Genomic DNA, 25,384 nt, shown 5'->3' with positions numbered 1-25,384 from the left:
TTTGTTGTTAACGCTCATGCAGCCTACAGAACAGAAATGTTATATTCTTGGGTCTCATTTCCAGCAGTTGATGGGAACGCAAATACACTTCACCAACATACACCTGCAAATACACCTGCACAATATGGAGCTTATGCATATTTAGAAATACCACTATCTTATCAAGACCAGAATAATTGGCTTGATGGCGCCCTACCACACACAATACAACATGTTAGGTTAGGTTCTAAATGTAATGATGGTCCTACCTGGCGGTTATTGGCTACATTTACACCGCACCCTGATGCAGCAACCTTGACAGTAGCTAAGGTTCGCCACCTATTTACTGAGCTCACGGCACTATACAGTCTATTAGTACAGTTTGTAATGCAAACAGTAAATACAAACCCAGCACGTGCTACCCCGGTGTAACGACATGCAGGAGCATCAGGCATTAATCTTGCGACTTTACATTCAATCATGGGTAAGGTACCCGTCAAACGGGAAGAGATTTCATTTAGGTTAGCTCAAAAAATAAATGCACTGAAAGCAGTATTTCCCCATACAGGACCTCAGGATAAGCATGGAATATTAATTATATGCTTGCCATTTGGGATAGTTCCCACAGTAGATAACTGCAATGCTTTGGGGACAGTATTTGCCATGCTCTATACTACCGCACACGGTACACCAACACTTGCCAATCTTCCGGAAGTGTTAAAACAAATTCAAGATGAATACAGGTGTGAGAGAACAGGGCTGATTGCAGAGGCCCCCTAACCTTTTGCCCCCATTTTCCAATTTTTGCTGGTGTTTTTCTGACTCTGATGGTGCCCTGGGTACTGCTAACCAGTCCCAGGGCCTGTGCTCTGTGTAAAATCAGTATGCAAATTAGGCTAATTATAAGTGGCTAAGTCAACCTACCTATAAGTCCCTAGTATATGGTAGGGCATGTAGGTTTAGGGACCCCAGCATAGGTAGTGCACCCATAGGTGCACTGCTGAGGTTCCCAGTGTCATTTTAATGGCAGGCCTGCCTTGCTGGCTGCTTTTAAATTAAAGTTATATGCAAATTCGACTTTGGAATTAAAAGTAGTTCCAAAGTCTTAAACTACCTTATGTTTACATATAAGTCACCCCTAAGGTGTGCCCTATGTGCCCCTACGGCTGGGTGCCATGTAACTATAAGCAGGGACCTTATAAAAATAGTTTTATAAGCCCTGGTGAGGTAAAACAGCCAAATTTGTTTTTCCCTCATTGTAGTGAATGGCCTCCATAGGCTAGAATGGGGAGACTTTATTTTAATTTTAAAAGTCCCCTTACGTGACAGATACAAAGAGTTTGGTATCAAATTAATTGCCATAATAAATCCCACAACTTCCATTTGTTGGATTTAATATAACTTGTTCAGGTAAAGATTTTTAAACTTTACCTGAAAAGTTGCCAACTTCAGCACTGCAGTGTTTTTGCTGCTGTGCTCTGATTGGCCAGCCTCTGTCAGCCTGGCCAGGCTGCATTAGTGAGGTGTGAAGTGGCCTGGCTTCACACAAAGAGATGTGCCTGTGGGAGGAGATCTCCCCTCAGCAGATGGTGAGGCAGGAAGGGGGAGGGCTGCCAAACTGGTCTTCAAAGGCAGAGAAGGACATTTGGAGCAACCCAGCAACAACTCCACATCCTGCAAACCCAGACAATTAGGTGCCTCCTTGATTAGATTAGGAGAGGGCAGGAGAGGGGTGTCTTTAGGATTTTTAGCCACGCCAGTGGGTGGGCTCAGCCAGATGTAACTTCCAAAAATCACTTTCAGCCATGATGGATTTTTGAGGAATGCTTCTCCCTGGGATTGATTTTTGCCACACTTCCCAGGAAGTGGTCATCACAGGGGGAAGGACCCTGCACCCGATTGGAGAACCAGGACCCCCCTGTTTTTCACCCAGGAGCAGGGATAAAACTGGCAGATCTGCACCCACACCTCAGATCCCTATCAGAGTCCAACAAGGAAGAACTACAGGAGAAGAAGGTCTGCCCTGCTGGACCCCTGACCTGCACCTGGACACTGCACTCTGGAGGACTGCACCAGCTGCACACTTGGGCTTCACCACTAAAAGGACTTTAACTGTCTTCTACTTCTTCAAGAAGGGACTCCATGGTTGCTACAGGTACAAATGAGCTGCCCAGAGTCCCCTGCATCAAGTCCTGCAAGCAGAGCCCAGCTGACCAATGTCAAGTGGCCATTTGAGGATTCTGACCAGGTGCATTCTGGGAATTGAAGTCCCAACTCCCAAGGAGCAACTCAGAGCTTCTGGAACCTTGGATCAGGTTGTGGATACTTCAAGGACACAAAAAGGACCTCTGGAAGAAGATCCAGACGTTTGGAGATGTTTGGAACAACTCCATAAGTTGAAGAGGTGCATTGTGGGAGTTGTAGTCCCAGACCCCAAGAGGCACACCAGAGCCTCTGAACCCTTGGCTGGTGCTGTGGACCACTTTCCTGAATCAAATACTTCTGAAAGTAAGTGTGACAGTGTTACCTCGTGGGGGGCATGAACTCTGGACTTTGTTCCTTTCCAGTGTGATCTTTTTTAACCCTTTGAGCGCTAGTTGCTTCTATGCGCTAGAAAGCATTAATTCTTTAAAAATTCATATCTCCGGTTCCCCTTATCTGATTTTATTCATTTTGGTGTCATTTTAAAGATAAAAATATAATCTATTTTAAAAAAGTGATTTTGGATTGTTAAACTGTTTCCTGTGTTTTATTTAATTACTGTGTTGTGATATTTGAATGCTTTACACTCTGTCTCCCAAGTTAAGCCTTGTCGCCCTTTGCCAAGCTACCAAGGGTTGAGCTGGGTTTAATTTACTGAGACCTAACTGGACCTAAGTGGAGGTTAGTGGCCTATTGCTAAGTGTAGGTACCTACCTGCCCTTACCAATAACCTATTTTCCAACACGGGGCTGTACCTAGCCATGGACTTGGGGATGCAACTTATGGGCAATTTTGCCTCTGTATCTTCAATTATATTAAGTAACCTTCAAGGGGAAGCAGTTGCACTAGCAAAATGTATGCGGCTCTGGGATGTTCCTGTACAGGATCAAGAACGTAAGCTGCCAAAGATTATCATGGAGACCTATTCTAGTATTGGTCAAGATAGTCTGGGGGCCAGACCCATGAAAGCACAGTTTCAAGGTAAATCTAATAAAGATTCTACTAAGCAAGCACCTGAGGGTTCTAAAAACGGTTGGGATTAAAAACAACAAACACCTAAAAAAGAAAGGGGACAATCTCCGCATTTGGAGACCCCTCAGAATAGATATAATCTGAGAAATAGAGGTAATATAAAAATGCCTGACAGATATCAATATATTGATACCCGCCAATCTCGTTCCTTTCAGGACTCACTGGAAAAACGCAGTGAGAGAGGTGGGCGGTCAGAGCAAAGAACTGAGAACGTGAAACCGAGACAGGAATCACACCACTCTACAGAAGTTTCTATTAAAAAAGAAGAGAAACTTCCCCAACAAAAACCCCAATTTGAAAAGAAAAAAGTGGCAGCAGTTGCGATTTGTCATGCCACTCAAGGAGAGCGCTCCATTGAAGGACAAGACTTGGGCACTAGCTCTGCTAGACAGTCACAACAGTTTGCGGGAATCTTCAAGAGCATCTGAAGGTGAAAGCAACTGATGACTTCTTACAAGTTGAAACTGCAGACATGCGTGTCTCCACGCCTGACAGAGTGTACAAAGTAACAATACAGTTAGAAGAAGCCATTGAACGCACAATAGACGCAATCTTTTGGGACCGCATCATCAACATTTGTGATATTCTACTGGCCAAAAAGGATTGGCCACCTGAATTTGTCCATACTTGCCTTTACGGGGAGGAGATTATCAAACCTTCTTTCTCCCCTCTTGTTCCCGACGAGCTTGTAGAATCCTACGCCATTGATTGGGCATTGGTGCAGGCACCCGTGTTATATCGCAACCACTATGCTGGGATAAACACTCCCCCTATCATGTAATTCCAATTAAGAATCAACTCCCAACCTGAACCTCAATACCCAATAAAACATGATGCTAAAGCACCCGTGAGGGAAATCCTCACACAACTAGAGTACCAGGGCATAATCGAACCCTGTGTTTCACCAATGAATAATCCTTTATTCCCTGTAGCTAAACTGGACCATTCATATAGAATAATCTTAGACTACAGACACTTAAATAGTCATACACGCACATATGCTACAAAACTCTCATAGCACAGCACTTATGAACAACATAGTGGGCACAAAATATAAAACAACATTGGATATTTCCAATGGCGTCTTCGGCCAAAATATAGCGCCTGAGAGTAGAGACCTAATAGGTTTCAGTGCACTAGGCTCCCAGAAAAAATTCTGTTGTTCACCACAGGGGTACAAGAACTGCCCAAGACTGTTAACGGCTCGTGTAACTTCAATATTGCACGACAGGAACCCTGAAGCATTGTCCTATGTAGATGATATCTACCTTACAGACAATGAATTACTGCAACATCGAAGACGGGCAGCCTGCATTGTTGTAGAATTTTCTGAATTTGGCTATAAATTCAACTTCAAAAAACAAATATAGCCTTCCTTAGTGTCCTGTTTCTTGGATACGAATGATCAAGTAAAGGAAAGAGCCTAGCGCCACAATTCTTAGAAAAATGCGCACAGTTAAAAATACCATTAAAAAACTCCAGTTCTATTGGGTTTTCTAAATTTTGGCAGAACATACATTCCAGATTATGCATCACGCATCAAACCCTTATATGACTTGATATGTCCTGACATTTCCAGTAAATTCTGGACAGTTGAACACACACGCATCCTCAGAACATTGCAACAAGACATGCTTGCAGCATAACACCTACACACAAGGGACAATAAAAAACATCTGGTAATCAGAGTAATTGCTGGTGCCATTGGTTTCAACTATGTAACATTTAATGAGGGTGAGACAGTCCCGATTACGTATACATCACATTTGTATTCAACAGCAGAACAACGTTTTGCTTCCACTGTGAAACGTCTCACTGCTGTTTAGATGGTTGTCATTAAAGAAAGACCACTAGCCCAGGGTAAATGCATTATTGTTGTATCTCAAATTCCAGCCCTCGAGGCTGTTACCAAAGCCAGCATTCCAAACACTAAAGCATTACACCAACGTTGGATCAAATGGGCAACGTCTTTGACAGCCACTGATGTTGACTATATTTTTTACCCAAAGTTACAAACTCAATTTTTTTTACAATTTGAACTAGAATACCCAGTTCCGGCCAATACATTACCTATTGATTGATCTGAAAGAGTCATGTACACCAATGGCTCAGCATAACCTGCTATAGGCACAAAGCATCAATATTCTGCTGCGTGTGCAGTTGTACGCGGCTATATGGAGGGTAGTAAATTCTATATACGCAAACCCTATGGATTGCACTGCACAATAGCAGAGCTAAAGGCTCTTGTGATGGCACTGGAACATACAGATCCTGACCAGCTAACGCTGAATGTCTGTGATTCATACTATTGTGTCCAATCCTTCAGTGAATATCTGCATTATTGGCGCTAGAATGGGTTCGGAGATTCTAAAGGTAACACCATAAAACACAGACTTCTGTAGGGGAAAGTAGCAGATCTGAAGGAAACGCTACCAAATGTTCATGTAGTACATACACTTGGACTCCAGCACATTGGAATACACATTGCTGGGAATCCACTGGCCGATAAAGCAGCCAAATCAGCAGTAACTATGGCTTCTGTCGCTGCAGTAACTCATTCTAAGACGAAACTGGACAATGACATATAGGCTGCCGTGACAGCCACGGCTGAAGGCACGCCCTTGCCAAAAGCATATCCTCCTAAATATTCCTACCAGATGGCAGATTGTTTTCTACCATAGCAATATTACCAGGTGTGGGTAATCGCGAGATTCCCAACAAAGAACAAAGACCAGAGTTAATTAAGGTAGCGCATGAGGGAGTTGCTTCTGCCCATGCAGGTGTGGCGGCTACAATATCATTGTTGCAGGCTCATTATTGGTGGCCAAGTCTATACAAAAAGACCAAGCAGTATGTCCTTTGTTGTGATATTTGACAACAAATTAAGGGATACACCATTAGAAGCCCACCACAGACACCCCTCTTAATTTCTAACAAACCATTACAATGTGTGCACCTGGACCATTGTGGTCCTTTGACATCTGATAGTGCATTCAAATACATTCTAGTCACTGTTGACCGCTGCTCCAGATTTCCATGGGCGTGGCCACAATGCTCGGCTGACGTTCGGACTGTTATCAAAGATTTGCAAGTCTTTATCGGCACATATGCAGTTGCGACTTTCCACTTTTTCGCCTCAAGGGCATTCAGGGACACCATGGCTTCATTAGGGGTCCAACTCCATTACTCGTCTCCATTTCATCCCAAGGGAAATAGTGTAGTGGAACAACGAAACCAAGATTTAAAGCAATCCTTAACAGCTAGAGTAATAGGTATGGGTGGTAGTTGGCTTAATCACCTGTATGGAGTCCAGAGAGCACTTAAAAAATCTGCCTGGAAGGTCCCTGGGGGGCCGTACTTCATATGAGTGCCTGTTTGGAACTCAAATGTATGTTCCCGATCTTGATGGTCCTGGTGTGGAGGTGGCGGAAACACCCTTTGACATAAATGAATTTGTCACTGTCTTGCAGGAATTACAACAGTTCCGTGATGACAACGCTTCTGCCAGTGCTGCCTCCGTAGGAATTAAGGATGTATCGATAACATCTACCGGCTCGATTCCAAAGGTTGGGGATCTTGTATGTGAAAAATTTGCTTTGAAAAAGGAGTTTGGTCCTTCTTATCGTGCACCGGTCCAGTCCTGGGAATACATGGTACCAGAACTGTTATTCTACCACCACTGCCTGGTTCTTAAGAAAACTGCTTTGTCTCCATCGACAATGTCAAGTTACACCATGTGGCCGATCCTGCACAGCAGACCAAGAGGAACAATCAGTATCCAAATCCCTCTCACTACTGGTCAAGATGTCCGTCTACAAGTTTTAAACAGCAAAGCTGACACCTCTCCGAGCTTGCGAAGGGTGGAAATGATCTTTCACTAGTTTCACTAGCTTCTTTTACAACAAGCAACACAGAAAATGTTGACCGATCATTCTCAAATTCTACACAGATGAATGACATCGTCTGTTACCAACCACCGCAGGAGACTTCTGTCAGTTCTCCTCTTCAGAATACGGTTCCAGTTTTTGCACAAACTGCTTCTAGATACTTTCCTGACATCAATGACACTTTCTCGGACTCATCTGCCTCTTCTGCATCTGAACTGTCAAAAACACGTAAACTGATAATTTGGCTCAAAACAAATTACTTTATTCTCCCATGGAACTATCTGTGGCTTTTCTTGATTATAATAGCTTCCCTCCCTTGGATTGGCTTTGTAATTACTTTTTTTCTACTAATACATGGTCATTACCTTCCTGAACGATCAACAGTTGAACTGGTAGATGAGGTCCTGAAACCCCATTTCTCTTCTCGCAAGGTCCGCAGAGACTTCTCTTACGTGAACATTTCCACTATCCCAATTCCTGATGGGATTGTTTGGCATAAAGTCACATTTGATATATATGGCCCAACGGAGGTCATTCAAATACCATATCTGTTTGAGCTTTCTATGAATGATGTAATAATACCTGGAGTTTTTTCTGATGAAAGGGATGTGAAAACAGTTGATTCTATGATGACTGAGTTGCAGTTATTTACTGTATTCGAAAGTGAGGATGTTTATCAATCCAAAAAAAACTATGGAGACATGTTCTGCTATAATTATTATGGACACTGTTTCATTCACAGAGCAAGCACCCCAAAAACTATTTTTAATTACACACAATGGAAACATTGTCCAACTCCTCCAGAAAGAAGTTCTAAAGTGTATTACGGAAAATGTACATACTTTTCAGGGCACGAAGTAAAATTGCTGAGTCATATTATTTTAAATTGCCATTTATGGAAAATTTACATGTATTATTGACAGATACAAAATTCATTTATTCGGATTCCTTTGCTTCCTAGTTGGCTATAGAAGGCTATGAATATTGGTTGAAGTCAATTGATTTAAAAAGTGTGTGGGGAACAAAAAAATGTCAAATAAGGGGAAAGGAAGCTTTACTTAGGGCATGCCTGATACCTGTTCAAATTAATTTTTTTAATGAAACTGTACAACCGACAAGTTTTTTAGGCTTAGCAAAAATTAAGGATTTGAACGTGCCCAGTATACCTGCCCAAGCAAACTTTTACAAATGACAAAAATTCATCAATGCAGCAGAAGATCAGCTCGATGAATGGGTCCAAAATGGCACATTTAATGCTTTACTTTCATGTCCTGGTGGGTGGTTAGTTTGGGAAATAGATATCAATGGATGTCTCTAACGTTTTGTAAACTCCACAGGGTGTTTTAAAGCAAGTAGGCCTGACCCTCGCTATGTGTCGTCTGAACACGCGGATATAGTGACAACATACAGTGTAGGGAAACTATGCCAGCAATGGTTGAAGAGTTTCTCACTAGATGCTGTTAAAGAACACCTTAGGTTCCTGTCTTATAATACTGACTTACAGGATTTCCTGTTAGGCCCCAGAAAACAACACAGCAAGTGCTTCTTATATGTAGTCTATAATGAATTTTGAAGCCTTCTCAACAAGAAGCTGCTGCCCGGTTAAGCCAAATAGACCAGGAAAATTTACAGAAGGCATTAGCTGTTGTAGATAATGGAATTAATACCCTGTCTGACTGGATATACACCTTAAACAACATTGTTTCTTCCGCAATAGACATAGTACCAAGCAACATGTCCTCCTTACACCATGGACAGAGTCAACTAAGATCCGTTATGCAGTTAGATACTACACTACAGACACTGAAAGCAGGACGAGTTCCCTGGCAACACGTTAGCGCGAGGGACATATTTTCTACATTTAATTTAATGCAACAACTAATGGCTAAGATGGAAGCGACTTATGTCATGTTAAATATTGAAAAATTAGAAAAATTGCCTTTCACTGTGGATGAAATACTGTCTGCTGAGTGGTTAATACACAGGGTCATCAATCTGCCTATTTCAACACTTCAATTCACATCCTGCTTAAAACACATTCCAGTGGGCAGATATGAAAGGCTAGGAGATAGTTACATACACAAGGTGTGGGAGCTACTCTTCTCGTACAAACGTCTCAGTGGCATGAAAGAGGTCTTTCTTAGCGGTAGTGAATGCACGACTTCTGTCAGCCATTCGATGGTTTGTAAACAGCTGTCCTTGCACGGGGCATGTAACGCTACGGCAGCAAACTTGGCTTGTTATCTGAAAGGAGTCCCAGTCCCCTTGATTAGACCTGTTTTCTAGGTGCTCTTGAATGGCAGCTATGTGCTCCTTAATAGTGAGAGCTGCTGTGGGATGCGAGCCGGAATAGTTTATGTCGTTTCGGTCTCCAAAATTGTTACATGCTGCGGGAATGTACTTTTTCCTCCTACATGACAGAGGGAATTAGCTCAGATTTGGCCCCATATCGCTACTTCAAATGTGAATTTTGACAATTTGAGCAGGCTCAAGGCTTTATTGTTTCCAAAACATATGGCGCTTACATCTGCACACAAGACCTATGCGCTTCAGGTTGTGAGGTCATCCGCAGAGATACAGTTTCTTTTAAGTACTAACTTTCCGAGACACTTTGGTGAACTTGTGGGACTGATATTTAATGCGTCCAGTACTACTGAAATCCCACATTTCTTTAAAGCTGTTGGTTCTGGTTTCGTTCACACCTTCTCCTCTATATTTGGCTTAATACCTTTAGCCATCCACTCAATATTCTCCAGTATTTTGGGGGGGATTTCCGATAACTTTGGCTATAATAGGTGGCGTTTTGCTGTTGCTACTTTTTCTGCTCAATGGCTGTCCTGTTACAACAGTACAGCTTTGTCGTGAACGCATGATGCGGTACTTTGGAGCACCACTCCTGGAGCGATTGGACTGTGACTGGTCTCGGTCATTCAGACTGGTTTAGCATTGTGTGCCGCCCGTGTTTTGGTGCCTCTGGTGCCCTTTTGAATGGGCACTGAAAGTTTGTCTTTCTACGCAGCGCTTGCTTTCATTGGACGCTGATCTGTTGATGTTTTTGCTGAGGGCTCATTACCAGACATGTGCGTTGTGGGTGCATTTGCTACGGGAAGTTGTTTATGAGTTGCCCTTTGTGCATCAAGCAGCTCTACACTCACTGCTGGGCACAACAAAGAATGCTGCTTCCTCGGCTGGAGCTCAGGCTTTGGAACACAAATGCTCTTTGGTGAAGAACTTCCTACTTTGCTACCTGCCAAAGTGGAAGATTTCTTATCTTCAATTATCACAGATTAAATTAGCAACTTTAAAACTGACTCTGATGTTTGAAATTCGGCTTTCTCTATGCCATAGTTAATATTTTAAATTGCCCTTTTCATACCTGTTCAAGTGTCTTTTAACTTGCCATCATTGATATTCCCATATACCTATGCTTTAAGATGAATTTTAGTAGCTTTTATATATTAAATTAGGCTTTGAACCACCTTTGAACCGGAAAGGGAAGGGTGTTGTGTAGCCATTTGTATAGCAAACTAGGCCTTCTGCAGTGCTCTTTAACCTAGATATGTTTTATTTAGCTTTGTTATATTATGTTAACATTAGCCACATTTGTGGTCTTGTTTTATTTTTCTCTATCTAGCTGTTCTTCACTTAGGTCAGCACTGCTTTCTTAAACAAGATATTTCTTTCACTCTGTGCTTTTCTCAAGGCTGCTGTAAGATAGGTTGCCGGCAAAAGTGGTACTCTTTGTCTCCAGTGTTCACAGAAACATACACACTCTTACGTGACGATCCTTTCCTGGAACATTAGATGTTTTATATCATAAAAACTCTACTTTGACCCATGTACGTTAGAGGGAGATTCGAGCCAGATGACCATGACTGAGTGCTGATTGCTGATCGCTTCGCTACAGCTGCTTATGTAGACTACAGGTCTCTTGCTCGGGTATAAGGGATGATGTCTTCCTGGGGGTTCCTGAAGGGGAGAATTAGAGCTCAACTTGCTGTGCTCTACCTTAGCTTAGGTAGGGACTATCCCTACAAACCTTAGTGACAGTATGGTAGTGTTATTCTTGTGTTTTACTCTCCTTGTCACAATTTTAATCATATTGTGCTTCAACGTCCTAGTTATTGCAATACATGCTTTATTATCTAAGATGCAGTTACTTCAATAAAACCTTATTGAACTTTACTCTGCCTCTGATTGTCCTTGCATTCGTGAGACTAATAAAACTGAAAGAAACAGATGAGATCTGAGTGACCACGATTCCCCTAAGGAGTCATGTATGTCATGCGCCTGGTTGCCCCAATCATCCCTGCTCTTGGGTGGAGATGAGGCACTGCTAGTTAGCTGGAAAAAAACCCGGATTAGGCCGACAGGTGTCACATGGTACAGGATCAGACTCAGTCCCCACAGTACAAGTGATTCTGCTGCCTGAATCCAGTAGTCTCATTAGGATTATGAGAACCTGTGCAACAGCATACTGTAGCTACACTTACCTAAGCCTCATAAGAAAAAACTGTCCAACCTCAGTGGTGGATAAGGAGGTTGCCACAGTGTCCTTTCCTCGGGATCTGCACGTCGCCGAACAACAGGCCCACCTTCCGGCGTCACCAACTCAGAGAGCTATTATAGCACAGAGTTATGGTGAAGCTAGTCGGGGGGAAGGGAATTAGGGTAGGGAATAGCAGGGAGAGAGTTCTGAAAAGGAAAGATGGTTAAGCATGTATGTATATAATTGTTCATAACAGCATTAACATTCAATTATACATTTAAACAAAGGCTTCTCTGTGAATGCAAGTGTTGAGACCCTTATGGAATAAACAGAGGCGTCTTAGTGGATGCAAGTGTTGAGACCCTTATGGAATAGACAAAGGCATCTCCGTGGGTGCAAGTGTTGAGACCCTTATGGAATAGACAAAGGCGTCTCGGTGGATGCAAGTGTTGAGACCCTTATGGAATAGGCAAAGGCGTCTCCGTGAATGCAAGTGTTGAGACCCTTATGGAATAGACAAAGGCATCTCCGTGAATGCAAGTGTTGAGACCCTTATGGAATAGACAAAGGCATCTCCGTGGATGCAAGAGTTGAGACCCTTATGGAATAGACAAAGGCGTCTCCGTGAATCCAAGAGTTGAGACCCTTATGAAACAGACAAAGGCATCTCCGTGGGTGCAAGAGTTGAGCCTCCTTTGGAATAGACAAAGGCGTCTCCGTTGGTGCAAGAGTTGAGACCCTTATGGAATAGACAAAGGCGTCTCAGTGAATGCAAGAGTTGAGACCCTTATGGAATAGACAAAGGCGTCTCCGTGGGTGCAAGAGTTGAGACCCTTATGGAATAGACAAAGGCATCTCCGTGAATGCAAGTGTTGAGACCCTTATGGAATAGACAAAGGCGTCTCTGTGGATGGAAGAGTTGAGACCCTTATGGAATAGACAAAGGCGTCTCCGTGAATGCAAGTGTTGAGATCCTTGTGGAATAGATAAAGGTGTCTCCGTGGATGCAAGTGTTGGTAGAATCATGATGTCATGAGCATTAGACAAAACTGGGCGTGGCCCTTCTCTGAATCATGGAACAAGAACAATTGGTAGAATCATGATACTTCAGGATGTCATGAGCATTAAGCAAAACTGGCGTGGCCCTTCTCTGAATCATGGAACAAGAACAATTAGTAAAATCATGATACTTCAGGATGTCATGAGCATTAAACAAAGCTGGGCGTGGCCCTTCTCTGAGTCATGGAACAAGGACGAACTGAGACCTCTGAACCTTGAGAAGGCAAGAGCTTGGACCTTGGACATACTCTGAACATCAGTCATGCAACTACCATGCATTCATAAACATAAAACGTTTGGTCTCAGTCTAGAAATTTGCAAAGAATTAAATATGTATCTCACATATCATCAAAGACTTAAATATGTATCTCACATATTAAGCTTCCAAAATCAATGAAACTATGACTTGCTTATCTTTGAAATCTTTTCACATTTGCCTCTTAGGCCTGAAAGTTTTACTCGTGTAAACTGAAGCGCCTTGATTATTGGACCAAGGGTGCTTTATTCATGTGAACTGAAGCGCTTTGATTGCCGTGCCAAGGGCGATTTACTCCTGTGAACTGAATTGCTTTGAATGCAGTGCCAAGGGCGCTTTATTCCTATGAACTGAAGCGCTTTGAATGCTGTGCCAAGGGCACTTCACTCCTGTGAACTGAAGCGATTTGAGTGCTGTGCCAAGGGAGCTTTACTCCTGTGAACTGAAGCGCTTTGAATGCTGTGCCAAGTGCGCTTTACTCCTGTGAACTGAAGCGCTTTGAATACCATGCCAAGAGCACTTTACTCCTATGAACTGAAGCCTTTTAATTGCTGTGCGAAGGGCGCTTTACTTCCAGTGAACTGAAGCGCTTTGAATGATGTGCCAAGGGCACTTCACTCCTGTGAACTGAAGCGCTTTGAGTGCTGTGCTAAGGGAGCTTTACTCCTGTGAACTGAAGCGCTTTGAATGCTGTGCCAAGTGCGCTTTACTCCTGTGAACTGAAGCGCTTTGAATACCATTCCAAGTGCACTTTACTCCTGTGAACTGAAGCGCTTTGATTGCTGTGCAAAGGGCGCTTTACTTCCTGTGAACTGAAGCACTTTAAATGTCGTTCCCGGGGTGCTTTACCAGTGTGGCCTGAAACACTTTGCTCTTTACGCTTTACTTCTTTCAAACTTGGATTCAGCAAGGCCTTACCGCTACGAGTACGACCTACTCATTTTTTAATGCACCATGGAAACAAGGATACTTTGGTTGGATGACACTCTGCCATTCAGGAACTCGGCTCTTCTCCAGAGAAACCCCCAAGAGGTCTGACTGCATCGAAGTCTTCAAAATAGTGAGCAACGTGCTTGGGTGTGGCTGGGCTTTATAGGCCTGCCACTTCCCAAGATGGCTGCTGCCTCTAAAAACATGGGAGTTGTAGTCCCTTCATAGGATAGCACTGATAAGTGCATCTTGACCATCAATGTCCTGAACCCGAAGCAACATGAGCTTTACCACAGGGCAGACGACGCTGATAGCCACTTTTGGAACAAGCGGGGATGACAAGAGGTGCGCATAAAGTGCCGCAAATCTGCGCAGCGGAGTTTTGGGTGGGACCTGGACCGCGCACAGCCTTATTCCTGACAGAGGTCCAAAAAGAAGCACAGGGGTTATGCTGATGGAGCTGTCCAAAACTTGAAGCAGCAAAACTCCAGAAGTCTCCAGAAAGTGAAGGACTCCAATGGAGACCAAGAACGGAGCTACCGTTGCACAGAATGTCAAAGACAATACAGAGGCCAGCACATTACGGGGCCTCAGATGTAGTATGTATTAACCAATTTACCAAGACCAACAGGTGCAGCTAAAGAGAGCTCCAGTCGCAGTGTCAGCCAATCCTTTGAACAGTTACAGTGCTGCTGCCCTCCTGAAACCCCCACCACCTGTTGATAGTGCCAAAAAGCTAAATATTTGCGACAGATGGTCTGCTTGGATATAAACATTTGATGGTTCAATTGATGCGCTGGAAGAAACAGATAACAAAAATATTATCAAGTACCTCAAAAATCCTGCTGGTGATGGTGTGAAAGAAGGCATAAAGAAAATGATGCAAGCTGATGAAGTTACATACTGTCAACTCAAAGAAGTTTTTAACCTTAAGTTCAGTCCAGTGTGGAATGTAGATTACAAAAGGTATATTTTCAGTCAATAATGACAAAGAGTTTGTGAAACCATAGATTAATTTGTTGAGAGTGTGGGTACACTCATTAAATACTGCAGATTCAATTAATTTAGTGATGAAGAAGCAATATGTTTCAGAGTTATTGATGGATGCCTGGAAGGCGAAGGAAAAAGTAAGTACGTCACAGTGAGAAGGCAAAATGGCTGACCGAATGTTCCAGAAGCAATGTTTAATGTGCACCCACAGGCCAAGTGACCACATCAGTTGAGACAAATCAACACTAAGCAAAGTCGATCGTCATTTAAATCATCGTTGAAAAGATCCTCAGTGTCAGTATCAAGTCAAAGTGATGATAATGATTGCACAATGTCAGTGTTTACCTCAGAGAAATGTGCACATGTTGGACTGCCTGCATACGAAGAGATATACCAGTCAAAGAAAAGTCAACATGAGAAAGCATCCAAGTCATTCAAATATTGTCTAAAGATTATGATGAAACCAAATAGTTGTGCAAAAGCTTTCATCATTGACAGTGATGTGTCAATAAATATTATGGCTGAGGAGAAATACAAAGAACTGTCTCCTTTACCGGGACTGATGCCATCGAAAACACAAATGAACACGTGGGCTGAATCTATGCCGGTGTAAAGTAAAGGCTCATTTGTAGCAGTGATGAAACAGATGAACACAAAAGTGCAAGCATCATTCACATACTTCTAGGTACAACACCAAGTGCCTGTTTACTCACTTTCAGCATGGCTGCTGATATGGGACTGATATTGGTGAATTACAATATAAATGCTCATCACGTAATAGGAATTCAGTTTCCTTAAATATTTAATGGGTTAGGGAAATAAGACTATGAAAGTACAATTGCATATCAATGAAGATGTTTGACCTGTTGCTCAGAGACACAGAATAATTTCTTTTTATTTATAGGAAGCTGTTGAAAAGGAACATGAATCATTACTTAAGCATGATATCATTAAACGTTCTGCTGGTTTGATGCCATGGGTTTCTCCCATAGGGGTAGTGCCCAAAAAGGACAGTGAAGGAGCAGTACGCATCTGTGTGGATATGCGTCAAGTGAGCAAGGCAATTGAAAGAGAACCAAATCCAGGTCTACACGTTACTGATATGATAACACATTTGAACAGTGTGAAAGTCTTCTCTCACATTGATTTAAACAGGGGATATCACCAATTGGAACTCAAGGAGAATTGCAGACACATTACATCCTTTTCTATACATATTGGTCTGTTTCGATACAAGAAACTAGGTTTTGGTGAGATTTTTAAAGATGGCATTAGATGCATCATACAACCTGTTGTAAATGCTTTTAATTATAGCAATGACATATTGGTTTTCGGAGATACAGAAAAGGAACATGACAGAGCTTTACAGCAAGTGTGTTGTTTGCTTGTTGATGCTGGTTTAATGCTAAAAGCTGAGAAATGTGAATTCACTAAGACAAAATTAAAGTGCTTTGGCCATATCTTTTCTGAATGGGTCTTGACACCTGACCCAGCTGAGGTGCAAGCATTGTCAACTGCCAGTCCCCCAGAAAATGTTTCCATGTTGGGTTCATTCCCCGGCATGGCCAGTTACTGTTGACAGTATATACAAGACTTTGCCACTGTGAGTGCTCCACTGATAGAGTTGATGAAAAAGAATGCTTCATTTCACTGGTCACATGGATGTGAACAGAGTTTAAAGAGAATCAAGCAGGCTATTGAAAATGCTACTGAAATGGCATACTTTGATCCAAAGCTATATACTGAAGTTGTTGTTGGTGGTAGCCCATTCGGATCAGACGCTATATTTGCACAACACAGGGGACAGCCAAATGCTCAAAGTCATATCGTGGCTTATGCAAGTAAAAGCTTGTCTCAGACTGAACATGCTTATTGACAGCCAGAAAAAGAAAGTTTGGCTCTAGTGTGGGCTTGTGAACATTTCCATGTATTCCTGTATGGAAAACCGTTCACGCTTGTGACACATCACCAAGCATTAATGCCTATATTTGGCAACCCAAAAGCCAAGATGCATTTGCAAATTGAACAATGGGGTTTACGTTTGTAAGAGTACAACAACACAACTGTGCATTGGCAAGGGAAAGATCAAAACCCTGCAGACTACTTTTCAAGAGTGCCTATACAATGTCCATGTACCCATCTAACACTGCTGAAGCGAACATATATTTCATTGTAAAATTGAACACATTGAACACAAATTGAACAAGCTGCAATTTTGTTGAAACAAATTGTCACTGCCATGAGTCAAGACAGTGATATGCTGAGGTTGAAAGACATTATTACACATCAGTCATGGAATCAACATACTTAACCTCTTACCAGTGACAGCAAATATCAGAAATATAAAAATGTTAAAGATAAACTGTCAGTGATACAAGAAGGAACTATCTAGAGCGGTTCATAAATTGTCATTCTGGAGTGTTTGCACAGCAAATGTTTGAAGTGGCTTATCATGGATATAGTAGAATCATTGCCACTAAACGAGCTCTCTGTAAAAGAGCCTGGTTTCCTAATCTGGATGAACGAGTTGAAAAATAATTAAAAACCTGCCATCTATGTAAGTGCCTGTCACCAAAAACGACTCCACACCCTTTGAACATGTCAGAGGTGCCCAAGCATTCCTGGGAAAGAATTTATGTTGACTTTTTTTATGGTGATTATGGATGAATACTCTTACTTTCCCTTAGTTGAGATCTCTTGCCTATCACTCACTACAGAGGTGCCGAAATATTAGATGGTATCTTTGTGACATGGGGCATTCCTATGATTTTGAAAACTGACAATGGCCCACCTTTTAATAGCAGAGAATTCAGAGACTTCCTCAATCTACTAAGTGTGAAGCATCAGAAAAGCACATCCCTTTGGACATAGGCTAACAGCCTTGTTGAACATTTCATGAGTACATTAAAGAAACCTGTTCAGCATGCCACATTAGAGAAGCTCAACCCCAATACTATCTTAAAATCTACGAAATAATATTGTTAATCTGTCTCGTATCCTCATTATATGTCATAATAAGTCTAGTCCCATCAGTACTACTGAATTTAAAATGGAGTATCCCCTATGGAGAACTGCTAAGAGCTAAAAGAGTCAATAGTACTGATGAAGCCTATGAAATTCAGCAAAGAGAGATGATTAAGGGCCAGATGTAGCAAAGGTTTTTCACCATTCTGTGTCATGGGAAAAAGTGTTTGTACATATGGCCCTAAGAGATTTAAACAACGGGGATATCCCGATTGGGTGATCAAAAAAGCAATTGACAAAATCAAGGGGATAAAAAGAACTGATATCCTATTTGACAACATTAGCAAACAACAGACAGATGATAATGATGGGACTAGACTTATTATGATATATAATGAGGATATGAGACAGATTAACAATATTATTTTGAGGAATTGGAAGATCTTGAAGAGTGACCCTGTTATTGGGGGTTTAATACAGAAAAGACCGCAGATCACCTATAGAAGAGGACGTAGTTTACATGATATGTTAAGATCTAATGATATTACTACTATTCCTCAATTGAGACAACATAACTTACAGGGTTTCTTTCCGTGTGGACATTGTAAGGCATGTCGTAATAGTGTCATGCAGAAGCAATATGCTGTATGCAAACCTGGGAAAGTTAGGCAAATTAATCAATTCATAACTTGCAGTACCCCATTTGTGATCTACATACTAGAATGCCCATGTCTAAGATGGTATGTTGGTAGTACCAAACATAGGGCCTGATTACAACTTTGGAGGAAGGTGTTAATCCGTCCCAAAAGTGACGGATATACCACCAGCCGTATTACGAGTCCATTATATCCTATGGAACTCGTAATACGGCTGGTGGTATATCCGTCACATTTGGGATGGATTAACACCTCCTCCAAAGTTGTAATCAGGCCCATAGTGTTAAAAAACGTATTTTGGAACATATGCGTGCGATTACATCTGCGGACGAGCATTATCCGGTAGCAAGGCACTTAAAGGATGAAAACAATTCTGATTGTACCCAGTTATCCTATTTTGGTATTGAACATGTTCCTCCACATCATAGAGGAGGTAACAGAGAATTGACATTGAGGAAAAAAGAGTCGAAATACATTCTAGATTTAGAGACCAAGACTCCGAAATGATTGAATATGGGGGAAGAATTGAATACTTACTTATATGACAATTAACGAGATATTGGAAGCTCTGTTAGGGTAGTGTGAATTGATTACTAATGTAATTGTTGGAATCCATTGGAGTATGTAAATAGTAGGTTTTAGCATATATAATAGAACTAATTATGACATTTTTTACTTAGATGTTGATTAGATTCACAGTTATGTGGTGGTCACTTATTTAATAATTCTTTTATTTTATTTATATATATTTTTCAGATATAATGGGTCGGATGGAAAACTACTGAATTCTGCTTGCCATCGCTCTCTCTATATATTTTTCACGTTACTGTTGGGTGACCCTTTTGCAGATTTACAGATAAGAAAATGAATTTTAAATATATTGGTGTAGTTGATCTGTCTTAGGTGATTTGATTGTTAATAGGAATTGTAAATTTATGTGAAGTATCCTTGGAGCCATCTTGGTTAGAAATGTAGATTTACAGTGTATATTTTTCCATTACTTGTTTTTTATTTCCATTTGGGCTTAAAATAATATTATTTACTTATATGATGATCCGGTGGAAAATTAACTTTATTATGTGACACTGTTTTCTCTCTTTTCTTTCCTTGAGTACAATGTATTTCAATATTTATACATCTGGGTTGATTCAATAATATAGACTAGACCAACTATTTTCAAATATTAATTCTGTACATGCATTGGGGTTGTGCTGTGTGGGTTTTATTTGAGTTCTTGTTTTTTCTGTCTCATTTCTATGTCTATGAAGGGATAGTATTTAGTAAAGGCTTAATGGTGGTAATTATCACGTGACCAAGGCTGCTGTGTCAGCCGAAACGCGTTATGTTTGGATTAAATGAATTTTGCTTCACCTTGCTTCCTGAGTGTGCGAGCGGTACTTGTTTGTCTTTGTTTTGTATTTTATTACTGGATTACCGGCTTGCTCGTGCCGGTTCTCGCACCATCCCTCTGGGGCCGATCGAGTTCTATTATCAAGCATTTGGATTTATATATACATATATATCAAAGTTCTGTCAGAAGTGATGCCGTGCAGCCTGAACTTCGCTTGTGCTCGCTATGGCTTGATAGCCAGCGCAACTGTTTTCAAAATGGAGCTCCACTCCTGGCTCCAATGGTTATACAAAAATCTTTATTTCGCTGAGTGAAACCTAGGCCTCTTGATTCCAATGGGACCTTTCTCATGGTTACAGTCTGAACAATCCCACTTCCTTATAAAAAAACATCCATCAAAATTGAAAAAGGACCAACCAAATCAGGACGTTCATGGTTTTTGTGGCGGCCATCTTAAGCACGTCTTTTCCAAAAGAGTATTACATTTCCACCATACATGTAATTGTAAAAACTTGTTTATCATATAATAAATAATCATACATAGAACTACTAATCATGACAATACATTATTTAGCTTAGAATAAGAGACTTAATAGGAAGTAGGTAAATATTACTTCACATTACCCACAATATTTCCCAAATGGGCTTTTTTCAGCTGGGTAAACCTTTGCTACCCAGCTCAAGATTCATTTCTATCTATTCTCACTATCCACCTTATTGGCCCTGAGGTTAACTGAAACAGAAAAACACAATATACAATAAACAGTAAGGTTACAATCAAATATTACAAACCAGCATGGAGACAGACATATATATATATATATATATATATATATATATATATGTCCAGTTGAAGGCAGCAGCCGAGACGCGTTGACATTCTAGTTTTGGAAGCTGTACTACACTTGCACTTGAATACATCGATAAGCGATTATGAATTGAGAATCGTCTTTCCTGTTTGTAGTTGCAGCGGCATTATCATTTTACAGTGCAGCCGTATGATGAGTGAAACCTCATCTGTTGGAAAGAAGATATCTCTATATATATATAGATATATATATTAAAAATCATATACACACACATATATATATATATGTATATTCATTGAAAAAAACAAAGGTTACAGGGATGTTATAGTTAGGCTCACATTTTAAAACTATAAAACCATAGAAATTCCCCTGTTATCTCAAGTAACTATAACTCGTGCCCAGTAAGCACTATATTTTCAGATACTTAAAAAAAATCCTATCTTGACTTCTACTTATTGAATTGTTGTCATTTTGATCTTGTTTTGTTCATTAATTAAATTAAGATCTATTTTTCTAACCTGGCGTGGTATATATTTGTGTGGGGTTTTCACTGTTTCACTGTTTTACTGGTTTACGTGTTGCACAAATACTTTACACATTGCCTCCTAAGTTAAGCCTGTCTGCTCTGTGCCAAACTACAAGAGGTTGGGCACAGGTTAATTTATGGTGCATATCTGACTTACCATGTCTAGGATTGTGGTCCCTGCTTGGATAAGGTGCATACCTCTGTCAACCAGGAACCTAATTTCAAACAACCTTGCTGGGAATTTTCTGGCTCTTGTTGTGGTATTTTCAGTGCCAAACATGAGTTCCTATTTATGACTAAATATTTCAAGCCGGTTTACAAATTGCATTGGTGTTTTTGTGGCTTCTTCGAGCTGGTGGTGTCCTGCTGCCACTAGAAGTGGTTTTGTGTGGCCCCCTGTCTCCTAAAATAGCACTTATTTCACCCATAATGGTTCTTCCCATCCATCGGCATTTCTGCATCCATTTTTATTTTGCTATAACTGGCTAAAGGAAATTGGACCTAGACTGCTTTTCTGTTCCTGACCTGCAGTCTTCCTGCAACAGCACCCCAAGTATCTTAAAACAGACCACTGCCCAAGCCTTCTCCCATCATTCCTCAAGCACATCTTGCACTGCACCTGTGTGTCAGGCAAGAACCCATAATAACCCATCCTAGGACCTCACCACCAGGATTAACATATAAAAGTCCAAGGACGTTCCCTTTTTTCAGGTTCCCTGTTAGAGCCAACAGCCTTAGGGTGCTTTTCCATGAAACTTTTTGTCTGCTTGCCTCATATGTTGCTGATTTCATTTTGTTAACCTTAGTACTCTGAGCACTCTACCACTGTTGACCAGTGTTAGAGTGCATGTGCACCCTCCCTAAAACATGGTTTGATTGGTATACATCTAATTGCCATATTTCATTTAATTTTAAGTCCCTAGTAAATTGCACTACATGTGCCCAGGGCCTAGAAACTAAATGCTACTAGTGGGCCTGCAGCATTGCTTGTTCCACCCACTTAAATAGCACTTTAGAACATGTCCCGGGCCTGCCCTTGCAACCTGACTGGAGTGTTACACTGGTATGTTAACTTGGCATGTACAACCCCTTGCCAAGTCTTAAACCTCCTTTTATTACATGTCACTCCTAAGGTAGGACCTAGGTAGAACGTAGGGCTTAGTGTTGTGAAACTAAGAGGCAGGGCATATACATTTGAGTTTTAAATGTTCTAGTAGTTAAACACTCTGAAGTTAGTTTTTCATTACTGTGAGGCCTAGCTCTCCCATAGGATAACATTGGGGATTCTTTATTATATTTAATAAGCTGTAATTCCTGATTGGGAATGAATAAACCTTTCATGTTTAGTACCTTTGGAATTGTAATGATATTTACTTTTTAATGGGGGAGTTGGATTTATTGTTACAATTACGAAATGACTTTTAGAAAGTTGTCATTTTTCTGCTCTTTGCCTTATGTGCTTGCAGCCTGTATCCAGTACACGTCTGTGGAGGGGTGACAGCTGGGCTTGTGCAATCCCTTTAGACAGCCAAACACAAAGAGAGCTTAGATGTGACTAATGTGCTATCAGCATCCTGATGGACCATTGTGGGCAGGGTGTCAGGGAGTAGCTGTCCACAGCCTCACAGTTACATCTGAATAGGCCATGTCCTGACCCCACACAAAGGACTGCTCAAACCCCTGTAGTGAGCCTGGAGCCAGGGCAGGGAAAGGAGGAGAACTAAGAACTTCAAAGCCCTTCTTTGAAGTCTCCCTCACTTCAAATGCACCACTGGGTATAAGAACTGGATTTCTGACTCTACCAACTCAGTACACTTTCGGACCTGTGGATACTGAGCCAAGAAGAAGGACTGTTGTGCTGCTACTAGGACTTCTATTGTGATAGACTTCTCCTCTGGAAGAACTGCTTTCTTGCTATACTGACTTGCTTCCTGCTGCCCTCCTTGCCTGGGTGAGAAGAACTGGGCGACAACACTTCCACCCAGAACCAGAGTGACTCCAAGGGCTTGTTGGGGGTGACCAATTCCAAAATGGCTGTTGTTTTTAGACCTGTGAGTGCACTATGACTCATTCTAGTTGTTTTTCATAAGTGTTAAAAGCCATCTTCATTGACCGCATCCCGCTGGGGTTTTTGTCAACATGGCCACTCTCTTGCCCTACAGGAGCACACAGAGAAGTCTTTTTGATCAGTACACATATGCACGCCTTAAAATGTGGTCTGCTTCAGTTGTTTGTTTTGAAACCCACAGAGTGGTCATGTTTACAGTAAGGCAGCCGGCCAGTCCCTCCCTTGTGGTTACAGTGAGCCCGGAGTCTTCCCTTTACTTAAGTAAGTGCTATATTTATAGCCTCCTTCTTTTAAAGTCAGATTTAAACACGTCCATTTTAATATCAACAGGATGTGATAAGCTGCCTTCATTGTATACAGTCCTGAAATCTTAAAAATCAAGCAGTATGGGTAAGACTTTAAAAAACACTTGAGGCATGGTCACAATGTCAACATATGCTGATTGCTCACAATCACCTACAACCGGCACATTTGTTTCTACAGGTTACCAGGCAAGCACTATATAGAATAAGACTGCAAGGGTTGTCAAGTAATTTTAAATAACATTTGAATACTCAGTATACCACTTGTAAGCCTTTAACACTACACTAAGGTATGACGTGTTTACAAGCAGTCAGGCATGTACCCCAGGGAATTTTGATTACTTTTGCATACACAAGCATGCACTATATTCTGTTGCTTGTTTGCACTCTATTTTGGGCTTCATGACAACTATGAGGTTTTTTGGGAGATGCGTTACATTGTTTGAGCAAACTGCTGTTAGGAGTGGAGTTCCTTTTGGGTAATAATGGTGTTGGCCACTTTATACATTAAGGGAGTATCACATTTCTATGAGTACAATATAGTCTGAATACATATTTAGACATTGTAAGTGCATGCCAGCAGCACTGTCTGTCTTCCTGCGCGCTTCAATGCTTGGTTCTACTTACAACTTCACGTTCAATTGTAATGCGGAAAAAGGGCAAAAATAATAATGTCACATATAGTATAAAGTTTTAGATTTTAGAGTTATTGGGCACCTACCAAACACAGGTCCCAATGAGGCCTGCAATTTTATAAAGGCCAAGACGCATTGACAAACTATTTGTTGGAGGAGCCGACAAAGGATACGTTTTGTTAAATTTCTATGTTGGGAAAGTGTATGGATTGGCACAAAAAGAAGCCATTTGTTGTTTACCCAGGTGACCACATGGTGGATTATAGACTCTTTGAAGGACAATTATAATCACCAAATACTATAATGTTTTGATAGGTGTGATTGGGATAGACAAGCAGTGACCATAGAAAGTCTTCCTCACTTTTTCTTCCTCTTTCTTCTCCATGGCCTGACTCTGGCCTGGAAGGAACTGGGTACCATGGTTCTATTCATAGAATGTGTTCTTCATGATTAGAGGGAAATCTGTTTGGAAATATTTGTTATGTTTGTTTTAGAGTGTATATATGTATTTTTATTAACAAATGTTTCATTATTGCCATATCCTTAAATGTATTATAAAGAAAATAAATTGCTCCAAAGATTGAGCTCACACTGCACCGCCAGTGGTTCTATTGAGCTATTACAATTTAGTTTGTGCTGCACAAAACGTGTTTGTTGTTTGGCAGATATTTACTTATGGTGAAAAAAATGTTTGTTCAATGTGCCTTCCACTTTTCTTTGGCCAGTAGATACAATCCAGCAAGAGTCTTAGAAGTACACTTTTGCAATATCCTTCCATGCCAAATGGGGGAACATAAAGAAAGATAGAGAGAGAGAGTGTGTGTGTGTGTGTGTGTCTATGTGTTTCTTTATCCCTTTGTGCTCCCTTTTCAGAGGTGCTACCCTATGCAGGGATTAAACATAGAAGAAGAGACTTCTAAAACATGGGAGACCTACCCAAAGAGATGACGCATGACTCATCCATCTCTGAAAAGGCACTTCAGGTGAGCATCCCACAGGCTGTCCAATCCCATTTGGCAGTATTTTGGAAAGAGTTAAAATGGTAGCCTGAAGGAATAATGGGACATATACCTCTCTGTGAGCCATGCTATGTCCACCTGGGTCTGGTTTGGTTTCCTTCATGCACATTTCATAGAAATATCCCTGTGGTTACTGGAACTAGAAGTCTACTGGCCCTCTCTTTGTTCCAAGTGGGAACACTCTGCCAGTGTTTCTTAGTAAGATTCATAATCTCCTTTTGAAGATTTTA

General features: G+C 41.2%; 1 protein-coding gene across 1 annotated transcript in view; it reads left to right on the top strand.

Annotated features, from left to right (window-relative positions):
* P2RY1 (purinergic receptor P2Y1) overlaps positions 1-19,817 on the top strand; it is a 218,230-nt gene extending 198,413 nt beyond the window's left edge. Inside the window, exon 3 of the mRNA XM_069213323.1 lies at positions 19,201-19,817. The gene's annotated coding sequence lies outside the window, so the exon portion shown is untranslated. The remainder of the gene's footprint in view (positions 1-19,200) is intronic.
* Positions 19,818-25,384: the final 5,567 nt, after the last annotated feature.

The sequence above is a fragment of the Pleurodeles waltl genome, chromosome 11 (genome assembly GCF_031143425.1).
Source record: "Pleurodeles waltl isolate 20211129_DDA chromosome 11, aPleWal1.hap1.20221129, whole genome shotgun sequence".
In the NCBI taxonomy this organism is placed as follows: domain Eukaryota; kingdom Metazoa; phylum Chordata; class Amphibia; order Caudata; family Salamandridae; genus Pleurodeles; species Pleurodeles waltl.
This window is presented reverse-complemented; position numbering and strand designations above follow the sequence as displayed.